The following is a 16,877-nucleotide window of genomic DNA, read 5'->3' on the forward strand; positions in this document are numbered from 1 at the left end:
ATCCTGTTTATTGTAGGTTGGTTCTGCACTTTGACAAAAGGGGCTTCCTTGCCTTTTACATCTGCCCCCTCCGCCACTCAGCCAATCAGAGCAATCCAAGACCCGTCTAGACCAGCCCCGGAGCCGGCCAGGAGGCCGGAGTGAGCCAAGGCTGCTGACCAATGAGCGCCCCGTCAGCCCACGGAGCCACGAGCGCCGCACGCTGATAGGCGGGTGCGAGCAGGTGTGGGCGGGGCCCTTCCCACCTCGGCGCCGCGCGAGGGCATTTAAGATGCTGCGGGCCCGGCTGCTGGGCAGAGCGAGTCGCCCTGTGCGCGGGTCCCCGGAGCCGGTGCGCGCGGCGCCATGGAGCGGGCGGGGCAGTGGCTGGGCCGCCTGCGGGAGAGCTACAACCTGCTGTGGGTGAAGCTGGGCGGCGGCGCGGCGGTGATGCCCCCGCTGGAGCAGGTGAGCAGAGGCGGGGCGGGGGTGCTGGCTGCAGGGCGTCTCCTCTGCCCTCCCCCCTCCCGGTGAAACGGACCCAGCGATCGGTTCTGGGCGGCCTCGTTCAGCCCCGCGCATCTCCCCGGCCGCGCGGTGTCTCTCGCTCAGACGGTCCCTGGGCCGTGACCATCGCACCGCCCAGCTCTCCGCCTGCACCGAATTACCTCCCTGGCCACCAGGCTATAATCGCACTTCCCAGCTGCCTTCCCCGGGCAGCCTGTTCCCTGCTTTTATCCCAAGCCGGGATCTTCTCCAGAGTGATCTGGAAAATCAGCGCTGTGCTGCGTGTGGCACCAAGAGATGTGCCCGTGCCCAGAGCCTCATGGATGTCAATAGCGTCTAGTCCTTCGGCAGGAGGGGAGCCTCCCTCAAACACAGAGAGTCCGGTACAGGTTAGTGTTTTCTGCCACGCTCCTGTTGGTTTGTATAGGATGCCATCTCCCAGCGCTCAACAGTTCTTCACTATCCCCAGAGCTGCAAGTAACAGATCCTGGATCTCACACAGGATAATCTGTGTTGAGTGCTCTTGGGGGGGAAAACCAAACAGCAAGGCCCCTGCCAATGTGCTTGTGGAAGATCAGTTCAATCTTGTTGACCTATACAACAGTCATGAATAAATTACCAATTGGGCTCATATTTTGAGACCTCTTGTTTTCCTCACATTTGAACATGCATTGGCTTATTGTGGGATTTATAATAAATCCTGGGTTACTGTAGAGAAGTATTTGCTTTAGGGGAAGGAGGGGACATAGAATTTACAATGACTTTGCTAATAATTGTAACAACTTGGCATTTGAGGGTAGCATGTTAGATCTCCCAATTTTTGAGAAGGTCCCTTTAACTTGTTGAAGCCTATAAATGTTCGGTGCATCTGTCTAGCCTTACTGAGTAAGATCCCTGATGCTTGATACATATACTCTTGTTTCTTGGTCAGAAAAGTCTCTAGTATATTATCAGCTAAAATGTGGCTGTTGGTCAAGGCAAGGCTCTGAACTGGAGTCTCTGCACACACAAATAATGGATAGGTCAGAGTGTAGGATCCTGGATCAATTAAATAAAATGGGTGGAAGGAGAGGAGGTTCATTCGCTCATCTTTCAGTCAGTAGTTTCACATAGGCCCATGTATAACTATCAGAAGGTAATAGCAGGATTGGATTTTAATAGTTAATATTAAATTTTGTGGCAAAACTCCAATGACTTCAGTGGGAACAGGATTGGGTCCTTGATCACTAGTGACCTGGGCGGAATAGAACACTGGTCCTGGAGAATACAGAATTCACTGCTGTATTAATGCCATAATTAGTTACTCTTGAAACTAGTTTTACTGTTTAAGAAGCTGATCTTGCAAGTCACCCTGTAGGGATGCAGGCGTCTGCCTGGGCCGAGTGACTTGCCGAAGCATGGACTTAGGGCGTTAGTTGTGGAAACTCACTGGGGTAGGTATGATCTGCTTCCACCTGTTCATCAGCTGGCAGGATCTAGACCTTCCTCTGTGTCCCCACACTTGTGACCGTTAGCTGTCACTCTTTGGAAGGCGGGTAGGATCATAAGTGCCAATTTTAATTAATTATCTTCACATTATACTAGTTCTTCTATGCAATTAATTTGAACTGTTATTTACCTTGTTGTTTATCTCTTTACAAACAAACTGCATGTCTCTGTCCAATGAGGTCTGATTATCTCCCCTAGTTGTAACTATCCTATCCTATCATGCTGGGATGAGATGGGGAGTGGACTTTCTAAATTATACAAGGAGACAGATTTCTTTATATAAAGGCCTACTTTGGGTCTGAAAGCTTTTGTGTTGTAAAATTCTGCATTGATTTGGTAAACTATATTAAACTGATACCATTATCCTAAAACATCATGCCTGTCTGAAAATATTTTACTTGTATTATCTGTATTGCCATAACATCTAGGATCCCCCAGTCATTGACAGGATGTCATTGTGCTAGACCCTGTGCAGACGTAGAACAAAACACTGGTCCCTGCTTGCAATCAAAGTAATTTTACCTACCTTTGTTATAAATGATAAGGATTACAATAACAGAGATTAAAGAGGGAAAAAGTGTCCCCTCTCTCCTTTTAATTTTACTCTTTCTAGATGACAATGTATGTATAATCAGTTTCAGCATTTCCCCTTAGTGGATGAGTTTATCCCGGTTGTTTGTGCTGCCCTTCCACATTAAATGAGGGCATTGAAAAATGTGGGGAAAGGAATGAAAATGTGATTGTGAAATCATAAATGAGCAGAATCCAGGAAAGTCTGGTACCTGAAATTAATTTAAACAAAATTAGCTCGATTTCAATCTGAGGGTATACTGTGTTAGCTGGTAGGCTTATATTTCATAAAGGCTTGAATAGCAGGAGAGCAGAGAGAAGGTGCTATTGCATTTAACATCCATGAGGCTGCAGGATGTTCAGGTGGGACATGTTGGGGGCTAGTTCATGGGATTAATGCTAGAACTGCTAGAAACAGCCTGTGTGCCATCTGCTCTGCCCACAGGATGTGCTCAGCGACAGCCTCCAGACCTGCTACAGGTACCTGAGCCAGACCAGCCGGAGCTTCGCCGCCGTCATCCAGGTGCTGGACGGGGAGCTGCGGTGAGCGCCCGCCCACTGGCCAGGGCTGTGGGCACCAGGGGTTCATTAGGCCATGTCCGTGCAGTGGGAGCCCGTCACTGACAGGCTGGGATGGAAGATGGGGTCACTGGGCAGCCTCATGGTGAAGCTGGGCCGGCCCCACCAAGGCGACTAGGTCACTGGTGCAGCTTTCCAGGCCGGACGGGACCAATGACGGTAGGAGTCCCTAACCCAGCTGGCCGGTGCAGGGATCTCTGAGCAGCCGGAGTCCAGAAGCATCCCCAGCTGATTTGGCCAGGAGAGGGTTAAACATCAGCGCAGCCAGCCCACCTATTACTGGCCACACACTAGGTAGGTGCTTGTTCTCACAGGCTGCTGGTAGCTGGGTGTTGGTTGTCCTGACATCAGTGACTGTTACCTGTCCTGATTCAGGATCTGGCTTTTTATATGGTCATTGGGGATGAGGCCTAGCTGTGGAGTTAGAGTCTTCTCTAAATTTCTTCAGAGTTCCCAATTGTGTTGGGGTCTGGATCTCAGTCATGCATTTGCATTCGGCACCTTCCATGCAAATGGCTCACCAGAGCTGCTTGAAAACTTACTAATTAGTGTAAAAACTCCCTGCAGTTCTCTAGCATCCTTCAGGTAATAATTGTGGAGCACTTTACAAACATTCATATCACAGCCTGTGTGAGAAACACTGCAACTGTTATTGTGATGTGCTGTATGTTTATATGTCAACAGTCTGTTATCTTCAGTACAGGTTAAGTATTATTTGTATGACCATTGCACCTACGAGCCCAGTCATGGACCAAGACCCCATTATTGTTGGTTTACAAACATGGAATAAAAAGACCGTCCTTCCCCTAAAGAATTCACAATCTAAGTGTAGGACAAGAAACAACAGGTGAATACAGACAGATGGGGCTTATGTATATACTGGAGTCCACGTGTTTTAAGAGAGCATTTATTTAATTGAATCCCCAAAACAACGTCCACTGTACAGTAATAAAATGTACCTGCCACGTTCAGTACTTCGCATCGAAGGCTCTGCCGTGGTACTTCTATGTCTCTCCTCCCTGTGATCAGTAACGAAGCACTGTACAATGCTCCTGTCAGGCAAGGATGTACTGCTCCTGTTTTACAGAGGTGGGACAGAGATTTAAGTGACTTGTTCAAGGTCATGCCAAAAGGCTGTTGTGAAGCCAAAAACTGAATCCAGCTTTCTAGTTCAGAGCCTTGAACAAAAAACTCATCTTTCCCCCTTCGGTGTCTCTATAAACATTAACTATTGTACAGATTGGTTCATCTCTTCTGGGTGGGTTGAAAAAAACACACTTTGGGATTTGCCATTTATGCCCCTAGCTGGTGTCTGTGACCTTGTCACCCTCGCTGTTACCATTGCCTCCCATCCCGTCTTCTCTGGTCTCTCTGCTCACCTGTTGCATCTGGTCTTATCTCAGTCACAGGCTCTCTGGGCAGTCTGTGTTTGTACAGGCCCAGTATAGTTGGGCCCCAATTCTGATTCGAACTCCCGTGTGCTGCCATAATACAAATAATTATGAAGCTTTGCGACACCTCCTGAAGTAATGGATATAGAGGGATCGCTTCTCCTGCCACTGCATCTGGGGCTCCATGTGCATTAGCTCAGGGTTCGGAGCCTGTCGCAGCCCCTGGAGAGAGCTGGCAGTCTGTCCTCTCCCTTCAGCAGCCAGCCCCAGCTCAGGTGCCCGGCTCCCTCTTACACCCAGTCTCCAGCTGCAGCATGCCCAGCAGGGTTGAGGGGATGTGGCCTCCTCAGCCACCAGTTAGAGTTAAACCTTGGAGAACCAGTGCGGGGCAAGCATGCCCCGTCACACAACTATTGGTACGTCTAATGATCGCATCCCCCATCACTGTTACCTGTCTCTCCTTAACAACGGGGGATTCCCTCCCCGATCGGCATCCTCAGTGCGAGCAGATACCATGACATCATCTGGAAGGAGGGCCCCAACTATGGGATTGTTTTCCTGCACTCCACTTTGATGTTCTCCTTTCCCAAGACTTTCACCCTCCAACAGCACAGATGCTGTCAGAGATGGTGTGGGACTGCTCTGCTGTGTCCCAGAAAGTCTCATTGATCATACCCCTCTGTCTCCCTTAGCAACTTCATATCAGCCTCTCTGGTCCCAAGAGCCTGTACTCGGTCTTTACGGATCATGAGCTCTTTGCAACAAATGCACACATATGCTACCTGCCCACAAGGCAGGTAATCACACATGCTGCATTCAGTGCAATAAACTAGATAGCCCCCACTGTGCTGCTGGACTGTTTAACTTGAGACTGTCTCTTACAAAAGCCATGTGATAATTTTTAACTATCTGTCTGAGTAGTAGATAATCCAGTGTAATATGGAATCCTTTTCTCCCTCTGTAGTCATGCTGTATGTATTTTATATCTGGTTCTCCGAGCTGTGGACACAGTAGAAGATGATATGACCCTCAGTTTAGAAACCAAACTCCCAATGTTGCATGACTTCGATTCCTATTTGTATCAGCCGGACTGGAGGTACCTGGAGAGCAAGGATAAGTACAAACAAGTGCTTGAGGACTTCCCAACGGTGAGCCGTTAGTTTCCTTGTTTCAAACTCTCATATAACCCGTATGTTGACTAACAGACATCCATTCCAAACCTCTTCACAACTTGGTACATAGGAATTGCCAGATGACCAAAGACATGGTCATCTGCAACACCTGCTGGAGTATCACGGGAGTACATCTTCACTGATGGCAGCAAATTCGCCACTGTCAGCTCGATCTATCCAGATCGATTGAGTGGTCCAGTGAAGACCCACTCAATCGATCCGGAAGTCGACACGTTAAAACCACCCCCTCAAGTGGCACAGCACAGTGAAGACGCCACACAGAAGAGGATTTGCGAAGTCAACTGCCACTGAATGGGAAGGTAAGTGTAGACCAGGCCTCTGTTTGCTGTTTGTCTGCATTGCTCAATATATGAATGAGGGATGCAGAAAACAACTCATTGGTAACTCTCAGCTGTCCCAGAATTTCTGTCAAAGCTGGGAAGTGTCTTTGAGTGCTGTGTTTTTAAAGAACAGAGGCCCAAGATCATGTCCATTCACACTCCTACATGTATGTACATTTCACTGCAATTGTGCAGAATTGTGGTGATTAAGGGGTCTACACCTTTGCACATGTGACTGCATTCCGAATTGGGGGGAATTAAATGTTGATAAACTTTGCATGTGTGCAAGTGAGGGTCACCCTCTGAAAACTTGGCTCTAAACATTATATGTTCCTTTGGGTTTTGAAAAAGCAGATCTGCTTCATACTGTGAAATGACAGACTTGTTAATCCTTGCTTTCCATGTCAGTAGATCTCAGGTTTGGCATGCTGTGCCCCCTGGAGGAATGGGGAATGATAGCAGCTTATTCTGTGCCCTCCTGATGCCCAGTTTATGGAGGTTGTTACCTTGGTGGAGGCTTTGGAGAATCTTCCTTACTTAACAATAGTCTTGAGGAGCTCATTCTAGTCCATTTCTTCCCAGGTCTACACATGTTCACTTCTTTCAACCTTCCCTCCTATGTTATGTTTTCCAAACCTTTTAGCATTTTTGTTGCTCTCCTGTGGATTCTCTCCAATTTGTTCACATCTTGCCTAAAGTGTGGTGCCCACAACTGGAAACAACGCTCTGCCTGAGCCCTCATCAACTCTATATACAGCAGAACAATCACTTCCTGTGTCTTACACACAACACTCCTGTCTATACCCCACAATGACATTTGCCTTTTTCAGAGCTGCATCACATTGTTGACTCATATTCTATCTGTGCTCCATTGTAACCCTCAATCCTTTTGCCCAGCACTGCTGCCCGCCCCCATTTTGTATTTGTGCATGTTTCTGCTTCCAAAGTGTAGTACTTCACACTTGTCTTTATTGCGTTCTATCTGATTGATTTCAGTCACATTCTCCAACTTATCAAGATCATTCTGAATTCTAATCCTGTCCTCCAAAGTGCTTGCAACCCATCTCAGGTTGGTGTCATCTCAAATTTTATATGCATACTCTCCACCCCATCACCCAAGTCATGAATGAAAATATTGAATGGCACCAGACCCAAGATAGGGTACGTCCTCTCAGTGTGACAGAACCATTGATAAGTATTCTTTGAGTATGGTCTTTCAATCACTTGTGCATCCATTTCATAGTAACTTCATGTGAACCATATTTTCCTAGTTTGCTTGTAATAATTTCATGTGGGCCTGTGGCAGAGGCAGAAAAAGCAACAAGTCTTCTGAGTCCCAGTCCTGTGTTCTATCCACAACTGAGCTACTGTAGTCTCTCCAGCTATTCAGTTTCTCAAAGGGAAGGTTAAAAGGCAACATGGTCTGTCTAGAATTACCCTCCCATGAAGAAGATGCTTAAGGACTCTTCAGTCTAGCAGACAAAGGCATAACAAGATCCAATGGCCATAAGTGGATGTCCCCAAGGTTCAAACTGGAGGTCAAATGCAAATTGTTAGCTGATAGGGTAAATAACAGTTTGCCCAGGACGAGGTGGATGCTCCATCCCTTGGAGCCTTTAAATCAAGACAGGTTGATGTTGAACTACAGTGTCTCTTATTAGAAGTTGTGGGGCTGGATGCAGGAATCAGTGGGTGGAATTTTCTGGCCTTTGTTACGCGGTAGGTCAGACCAGATGATCATAGTGGTCCTTTCTGGCTTTAAATCTGACATATGAAAACAAAACTACAATTCTAAAGAAAGACATGGTACCAAAGATAGGCCAAGGGGAAAGCGGTATAAGGGGGTTCTTTCAGATGTCAGATGAGGAGGACTGTGTGATAGAGGCTGATGCTAGGTGAATAGAGGATTCAGGGAATGGAGAAAAGGAAGGGGGGGGTCTAGAAAATAGAGACCAAGTCCATGGCTTCATTTGAAAACAAGGAGGGCAGCTGTGAACGAGGTTTTGCACTAAATGGAGCAGTGTGGGAGCAGTTTGAGGATGGGAGTGATGTGAGCATGCTGCTTTGCCGTGGAGAAAGGCATCCAGTGGCAACGCACACATGCTGCATCTGGGGAGCTGGGCTGCGGGCGGCCAGAGAGCTGAGCTTCAAAAGAACGCTGGAAATCTCTTCTTGTAACTGTTCCTGTCAGTTTACCTGCTGTTCACATGGTGGGACTCTTCCCACTGAGTGTTCTTGTAAGTCCGTCATGCACTAACTTGCAAGTGATGCTGTCCGAGGTCCTAGTGTCTTCCTGAAGATACAAACTGCCTCTGAGCTGTGGCCGAAGATCCTAGGAATTTTTGTTGAAGAACTTGCTGAATCTGTGTTTACTGCTGAGGGGCTTGAATCTGCTGCCATTGAAGCCAGTGGGAAATTTTGCCAAACCCTGCACTGGGAGCAGGATAAGGCCCCTTTAAGCTGTAACTGATCATTCTCTTAGTTATTAATAAATGCTAAATTTTGCTTCACTTTCAGCACTGTGCATATTTCCTTGTGATTTCTGCTACAGATCTCCTTGGAGTTCAGGAACCTGTCAAAGGTGTATCAGGATGTGATTGCAGACGTGTGTCACACGATGGGAGCTGGAATGGCAGAGTTCTTGCAAAAGAAGGTTGATTCCCTGCACGACTGGGATAAGGTGAGTGTATCTGTGAGTGAGCATGGAGAGAGCATGCTCAGAGCAACATGCACAGTCCCTGCCAGATGCCCGGCATTCTGCACTTCCTTCAGCCATTACCATGAGAATTCTCCTCCTCCAGGCGTGGTGATGCTCACTCAGTCACACAGGAACCCAAGGTGAGAAAAGAATAGTGTCGACTCTGAATCTTGTTACTTGGGCTGCATCCTTCCACGTGACTGTAAAGTTATCTGAGTGATGAGATCTCTTTGTAAATTTTTCCAGTCATTGACTGGCTGCTGTATGTTGTAATTGACCCTCGTGGATGACAGTGGCTGTAAATGCTCACAATCAAGTCTTGGAGCTGTTCAACTAGAATAGGCCACTGGGGCAGCTGCTCTTAGATGGGTCTTTCATCTGGAAGATGGAATCCCTGAACTGTTAACAGCTATGACTTACCCATTTACTGTTTCTCCTGAGTGCAGCAGTGCTGCAGTGGTAGAATCCATGTGACAGAAGCATATTCCTGGGGTGGGGATGTTGGCTGTCAAGCACGGGCATGAAGAGACATGCCAGGGAATGCTCAGTCCCTGTCACTGTGCATTCAAAGACCAAATCCAAATACCACTAACATAGTCATCAAAATGAGGAAAGGAACAACAAATGGCATATTCCATAACCTAGAGGTGTAACTTTGATGTAGTTCCTTTGACTTGTGTGTGTGTGTCTGTGTGTGTGAAATAATTTTTCTCTCCTCTCCCCAAACCTTGCAGTATTGTTACTGTGTTTTTGGACTGGTGTACATTGGCCTTTCTCATCTGTTTGCTGTACTGGAGCTTGAAGACCCTATCATAGGACAGGACACAGAGCTTGCAAATTCCATGGGCATCTTTCTTCAGAAAACACACATCATCCGTGATTATTTGGTGGACCAACTGGAAGGAAGACAATTCTGGCCTAGAGAGGTAAAGGAAACCAGCCCTTTGCTACGTAACTTCAGCTAGGCACGGTTCATGAGGAAGTGCTAGTGCTGTGATGCTGACAGCTGGTCTGAAAGGGACAGGACTGGAGATCCGAGTACTGCTTTGATGCAATTTAGTCAGAACTTCCTGTTACAAGACTCATTTCACTGAATTTATTTTCGGTTCTTCAGATATTGAAGATCTCTGGGCTTTTTTAAACAAACATGCCCAAGTCTCTTTGTTTGGAGTTAGGCCAAACTCTTCTTTCCTAGAGCGCTGACAATGCTCTGACTGAGTAGTCACATTAGGGGGGAGAGGGGCTGTCCGTCCGTCCATCCATCCCAGGGCTAAACTCCATTGCTAACAATGATAAACTTGTATCCTAGTAACTGTCCTACAAAGCAATGTCAGGCAAACATCCAAACACCTCATTAATGTGTCATTAAAGCAAAACTCAGATGAGATGCTTGAGCATCTGTGGTGGTTGTTGTCTCCTTGTGATCATAGAACAAAGCTGTGATCGAGGAGACCCTGGTTATTATCATTGGTCATGCATCTGTTCAGCAGAGGGTTTAGAGAAACCTCCACTGTCCAAGAACACCGTGGATGCTAGTGCTGGGCTCCATGCACCAGCACCATTGGCAGTATATGACAACTCTACTGCAATAAGTACATTACTGAATCAGAGGCATGGATGTTGAACTTCAGAGCTCTCACTTGGGTCAAATTCTTCTCAGCAGACTGAGATCCCCATGCCTTTATTTTGTGTCTGTCTAGAAGTTCACTACTTTGGTAGGACTCTCTTCTAGAAGTTAATCTCTGTATCCCAGTGTGCTTCATTGAGAGGGGACCTGTAATGGGGCTGAATGGAATTGGAGGCCCGGAGAAAACTCGAGTGTTTCAAGGGTCCTTCTGATTGCAACAAGGTGTGATTATGAGAAAGAGGTGAAGTTCAGTAATAAGATTTTTGTTTTTATAGCTTGATACAGGCCCCCTTTGAATATGAATGTCAGAAAAGTGCTAAATGCTGAGTGGTGTTGCTATGTATTGTCGGCATTCCCAGGTTTGGAGCAGGTACGCCAAGGAATTCTGTGATCTCGCCAAGCCAGAGAGCATTGACGCGGCTGTCCAGTGTCTGAATGAACTGATCACAAATGCCTTATACCACATCCCTGATGTCCTCACATACTTATCTAGATGAAAAACAAAACTCTCTTCCACTTCTGTGCGATTCCCCAGGTAAGTTAACCTTTACAGATGTTTTAAACAGGATCTTCTAACTGCTTCATCCTCCCCATTGCAACTGGATGTCTTTTGTGGTGTATGCACAGTGTTTAGTATTAGCACGATTTAATAACTGTACAGAAATTCAACATGAAGCTTAGCAAGCATTTTGAATGTTTGCCCTGTCCTGAGAAATGTCTTTCGCCAATGGAATGCCCATGGTTCTGGATATACATGCTCTTCCCACTGACGTCCATGGTTGAAGGGTTGGAGGGAGTTGCTGCCAGATGAATGTAAATAAAAATGACCCTTTTTTCTCCAAACCAAAACAATTCTACATAGTTGATGAAAATATGAGGAACCTTCTGTCCTCTGTATCGTCCTTGTCTTTGCTTTAGTCATCCATGGTGAGCACTGGTTCTTTAGAAATCATTCCTATATCCTCTCCTTTAAGTCGAATTCTGCTGTTTACACTGTGGCTGAAATCCTGGCCCTACTGAAACCAGTGGGTGCTTCGCCATCGATTTGGGAATGGGGTCAGGTTTTCACGCCACGTGCACTGCGTACAGCACAGAGTAAACATTGTTTCTGTCCCTTCTCCCTAGGTGATGGCCATTGCCACACTGGCTGCCTGTTACAATAACAAACAGGTGTTCAGGGGTGTGGTGAAGATTCGGAAAGGACAAGTTGTCACTCTAATGATGGATGCCACAAACATGCAGGCTGTCAAGGCAATAATGTACCAGTATGTGGGAGAGGTAGGTTTGGTGGCTTGGTTTCAAAGACTAATATTCAGATGTCACGGTTTCCTCTTTAATCCTCAGTGTTCTGCTGTTAGGGCTAAGCTGGGTTTCCACTATAACCAGCTGATTCAGCAGTTTAGTAACTGTTGCAGGGTTGATTTAAGAGACCGAGATTGAGCCGGGTGGAGTGATAAGGAGCATTTATTCGGTTACAGCTTCTAGTCCACTCATTCCCCCTTGGTCTCACAACGAACAAAGTGAGCCCAGAGTTCACAGTTTTACAACTTTTTATCTAAAATAAGATGTAAAGACACACCCTTCTACAACGCTCCATAAAACCCCTGTTTGGTGATATCAATGGTTAGAAAATGAATATTAATGGCTAAGGAAGGCATAGAATTATACCTGCCCCTGTTTGTTATTTACCACTTAATCTCTGTGGCATATGCATTTTTGCTGTGAATTTGGGTATCTTGACAGTGGAATGACCATAAATCTCCTTAACGAACCAACTGCAAGGGAAGAATAAGGGGGAAGATATCCTGAGCTTTCTCGAACAGGCATGCTGTGTGAGAAAGCACTTCTTATCACCGTCCTCCTTCAGATGGTGAGGGGAGGGAATACAAAGGGGGGGCATTATAACCCCGTTACCATGGTACCCCTCTCTAACACCAAGGCTAGGAAATTGCTGTGGTTTGCACATAATTATTGCTTCTGTAGTACATGGCCTTTTTAGCCCAAGTCGGGGGTCCCGAGGAGGACAATTTGTGTCCAAAGCCTGGGCCCAACTCCCAGCCTCCCAGGAATATGGCCCAGTGCACCCTTTGTCCCTGTGCCCACAGTAACTTTCATTTTGTTTTGACCAGAATTGCTGGAGATCTAGAAACAAGCACAGCATGAAACAGCTTGAAGTGGTGAAGTCTAGGGCCGGGCTGTTTTCACCGATGCTTTAAATTCTCCGTCCTCGCTCGTTACTGTCCCAGATTTCATTCAGATGGTATACAGTCTGCAGCCTAATGCAACACCCATGTTATACAACTGCATAATACAGGTGTCGCATTATGCCACAATTTGTGTAAATTCCATATATTTGTCTGTATAGATATTGTGATTTTTTTCCTACTGAGTCAACTTAAAGGGGAGTTTCACCATTTCTTTATGCCTGTCTGATAACTCCGTATCTTTGCAGAACATCAAGGAAAACAAAAGGCCCCTAAATTACTATGGGTGTGCAAGCTGGCCCATATGCAGGGCAAAACTTCGGTCGCTTGATTCTCCTATTTCTAAAACTGTCATCTCACGGTGACACAATCCCATGATGTAGGTAGCCCTGCAGTCACTGGGAGCTCTCAGAAGTGTGCTAGTTGCTGTACAGAAATGAGGACATGATCCTGATTTCTAAGGAGCTGTGGAGCATCTGTTGCTCCCACTGGTGTCAAGTACCGTTGAAAATCCAATTCTGATGAAACAAAATGGTTCTTGCAGGAAGGCTGCTCAGGTGATGTCACACACACATGGGCAGGGTGATGTACAGCAGTGCTAGCCGGGCTGTGTCTGTGGTCGCGCCTTGCAGCATTCTGTCATGTTTCCCCTGGACCATGTGGATGGGGATCGTGTCAGAGAAGTGCATGCAATCAGTCTTGTGAGCCTGTGCAGGGGAGCCTGTCAAAATCCGAGCTAACAGGTTCACAGACAGTTGTTTGCATCTTGCCAGCCACTGCCCCAAATCCCTGAGTTAGAGTCCATTTTGTAGTGATTGTAATGCAGAAACTGCAGTGCAACAAAATCCCAGCAGCATTCAGAAACGATGCACCTAGTTCTGGCTAATGGCTCCAACTCCACTGCAGACTGACTGCTGAGGAGTGCGCTCTAAAGCAGAGTTCAGCTGTGAGCACAGTTCTCAGGAAGATATTCCCTGCCTACTCTAGTCAGGGAAATGGGGCTAGAATCCTGCTAAGCTGGTGCAGTTCTGATCCCAGTGCAGCTTTCAAACTGGGCAGCTCACCACTGATGGGGAGCACTGTCCTGTTTGAAGACACATGGCGTTTCTGTGATGATACGGCCCCTGTGGTGGAGGTCCCGTTTGATGTTTGAGGGGCTACTAGATGGTGTGTTGTTCTCATGGTTATTTTCTAAGCTTGTGGGGACATTTTTCCTCTCTTCAGATCTATTGGAAGATCCCAAGCACAGACCCATCTTCTAACAAGACCCAACAAATCGCTGTCTCTATCCAGACAATATGCTCGCCCAATGGCACCGTGGTATTGCGTAACCGTTACTCCCCCATCTACCTCTCGTGTGCCATGCTTCTGGCCGCGCTGAGCTGGCAGTATCTGAGCGCGATGTCAGAGGTGTTGGAGGATGAACAGGTCAGCGAGAACTGAGGGTTGGTGGGGAGAGTGAAGTCAGTGGATGACGGATCCAGGCTTTCGGGGGAAGCTGCTAAGAAACCATCACTGCCTCTTTCCTGCATTGGTGAGGATAATTGCTTTTGCAGATAAAGTATCCTGGACTTTTGGTTTGGGGGCTCATTGTATATGTTGATAGGTATAGTAATTGAAGTCTTGCTGTCATTATCGAACGAGCGTCGTGCCAATTCCTGAGCGCACACATAGCAGATCCCAGCCTGTGAGTTAGCAGTGACCCCTCTGGCAAAAGGGTACAAGTACTGGGGAATATCACATGTTCTATCCGCACGCTCCCATCGATCTAAAAAGGTTGGTGATACTGTTGGACAGAAGCGGGACTTTGGAATCAGAGGGCCTCAGGGTAGCCAACACCCTGCTCGAGGACTAAGAAAACAGACCAGGTATCTGGAGGGACAAGGAGAAAAGTAGTCTCCATCTACAATTGGTAGCTATGCCTGCTTTGTTTACTAATCAGGACACTGTGAATGGCCAGCACAGTTACTGAGGGTTTATGCTTGGGAAATTGAGGCTGACTAAGCAGAGGCATTGTATAGCCTTTGCTGTCTGTCTGTGATACCTAGTTTCAAATAAATCACTTTGCACTGAAGAAATTGAATCTGAGTTTTCACTGGTACGGTATGAACTGATCCCAACTCAAGACCCTCCCTCTCTGTGCTTTCCTCCTTGCCTCCCAGCCCATATCACTTTTACCTCTTCCCCATCTCCCACACCTTGTATCTCAGGATTTCTAGGAATGGGGCAGCACTGGGTCATGTTACAGAATATAATGGCAACTTGGCCTGCCCGATTGGCCTAGGTGTGAGATTGGGGTGGCGGTGGTATACAGCGCTGCAGAGACAGAACTGTAAATGCAAACCGGGTGTTGTATTGACTCACTAAGGAGGGGGAAGCCTGCCACAGCATCACCTCTTTTTGCCTGTTTTGGTGACTATAGCATTTGGCTCTTACTGGGGATAGACGGGGTGTCACATTGTGGGGTCAGTTCAGACCAGTGAGAGGTTGGGTGACCACTTGGCCTGTAACCCTGAGTGCCTTAAACAGGCTCTGCTGCTGGAGCTCCCTGTCTGGATGCTCCTAGCCAGCGTACAAGGGGAGGAAAAAACCATGGGCAAGAGTTCATTTTACAACCCCCTGGGTGAGCTCTGCTGTCCATGGAGAGGGTGGGGAAGTGGCTGGGCCACCCCCAGGAGATCTACAACCTGCTGCGGTTTAAGATGGGCGGCTAAACAGCAGTAATGCCTTGACAGGACCAGGAGAGCCAAGCGTTCCCTGGTGCGGTGGGGGGCATTGGCTGAGCAGAGGGTGTGCTGGCTCCAGGCTGTCTGGTCTGTTTGTACCCATGAAATCAACAAAGATCAGTTCTTAGTGTCAATTCATCCAAGGGCATCGCTCTAGCTGCATGTTTTTCTCTCGCTCAGTAACTTGGGATCCGTGGTAGCTGATCATCTCAGTTCTCAGATCTCTGCCTAGCTACAGAATTACTTACATAGGCCTCGATCTTACGCTCTGCCAGTGTGCAGACAGGAACTTGCCCCTGCCAGTGTCCCCCTGAAGTTTGAGTGGGTGCAGAGCTCTGCCCATGTGGGGCGCCTGGAAGGCTTAGGGTCATAATCACAACTGCCGTGTAATATTTTACTGATCGTTCTGGTAAGTAGATCAGATCCGGTCCTCCACGTGACTGTGGTCTCTGGCTAACCACACTTGTGGATTAAGTGGAGGGCAGTCCTGTACCCCGAAAGTCGTGTGTCCCGTGCACTTGTGCCTTTGATTACCCCACACACCAGTTGAATCAAGGTTGTTCTGCATCTGGCTCGTGTCTCATAATAATTCAAGGCCCAAATCTTGCAAGCAGACGTGCTTCTGCAGAGTCCTATTGACTTCAACAGGCACAACAGACTATTGCCTGCAGATAGCCTTTGGAAACCTGGGTCCTGAGTGTGTTGGTCAAAGAGAGCGAATCGGGTATTTATTCATACTTTAAAAAAAAAACTGCACCAAAACTCTGTTCTCTGTATAGCCCCCCACCAGCACCATCTGGCATGTGCTGAAGGCTTGGTCTTGTTTCCTTTCTGAAGTCTATCCAAAGACAGGAAAGACCGAGATTTGCCAGTTCTTCAGCATCCCCAACATGGCAGGAAATAGACAATGGGGCTCCGGAGAGATGCTTCCTGTTCAGTGCTGTAGAGCAGTGGGGCTCAACATTTCTGTACTGGCGACCCCCTTCACACAGCAAAGCTCTGAGTGTGACCCCCTAGCCCCTGTGAGCTCCCCACTGCCCCTTCACCCCTGCACTCCTATCCTGTGCCCACCTGGGGAAACTGACCTGCAGGCATGGAGCGGCTGGTATTTCTGCTCACTCCCCCTTCCAACACTGCTCCTCTGCGCCCCACTAGGGGCTGTGTGTGGGTGGGGGGAGTGAGGAGCAATGTCAGGGCTCCCTGCATCTAGGTCACTTTCCACACCTGCGCTACGTAAGGGGAGGGCAGAGACCAGCAGCTCCTGATGCTCGCCTCACAGCCCAGCCCACGTGGGGAAAGTGACTGGGATGCAGGGAGTGCTGGCGTTGCTCCTCACTGCCCCCCCCTCACAGTCTGCTAGGGGGGCAGGGAGGAACGTTGTGAGGTGGGTGAGCAGAATTTGTGTGTAACCACTCACGTCCCCCGCTCCCCCTTCCCGTCCCCTTCCACATTCCTGTGCCGGGAGGAAGCAGGGGAGCTCACAACTCCTGACCCCCCATAAACATGTCACGACCTCCCTGTTTGAGAACCAATGCTCTAGAGGAAAATAGCCCAGGGGGGAACCAAACACTGAGGTCCCTGAACATACGTCTGTG

At 47.7% G+C, this 16,877-nt stretch overlaps 1 pseudogene; it reads left to right on the plus strand.

Moving 5' to 3' along the window:
* The first annotated feature begins 321 nt into the window (after positions 1-321).
* LOC137142733 (squalene synthase-like) lies at positions 322-13,999 on the plus strand (annotated as a pseudogene).
* Positions 14,000-16,877: the final 2,878 nt, after the last annotated feature.

Source organism: Emydura macquarii, unplaced genomic scaffold, assembly GCF_026122565.2.
Source record: "Emydura macquarii macquarii isolate MOO-44397 ecotype Brisbane River unplaced genomic scaffold, CSIRO-AGI_Emac_v2 contig_3248, whole genome shotgun sequence".
Lineage (NCBI taxonomy): Eukaryota > Metazoa > Chordata > Testudines > Chelidae > Emydura > Emydura macquarii.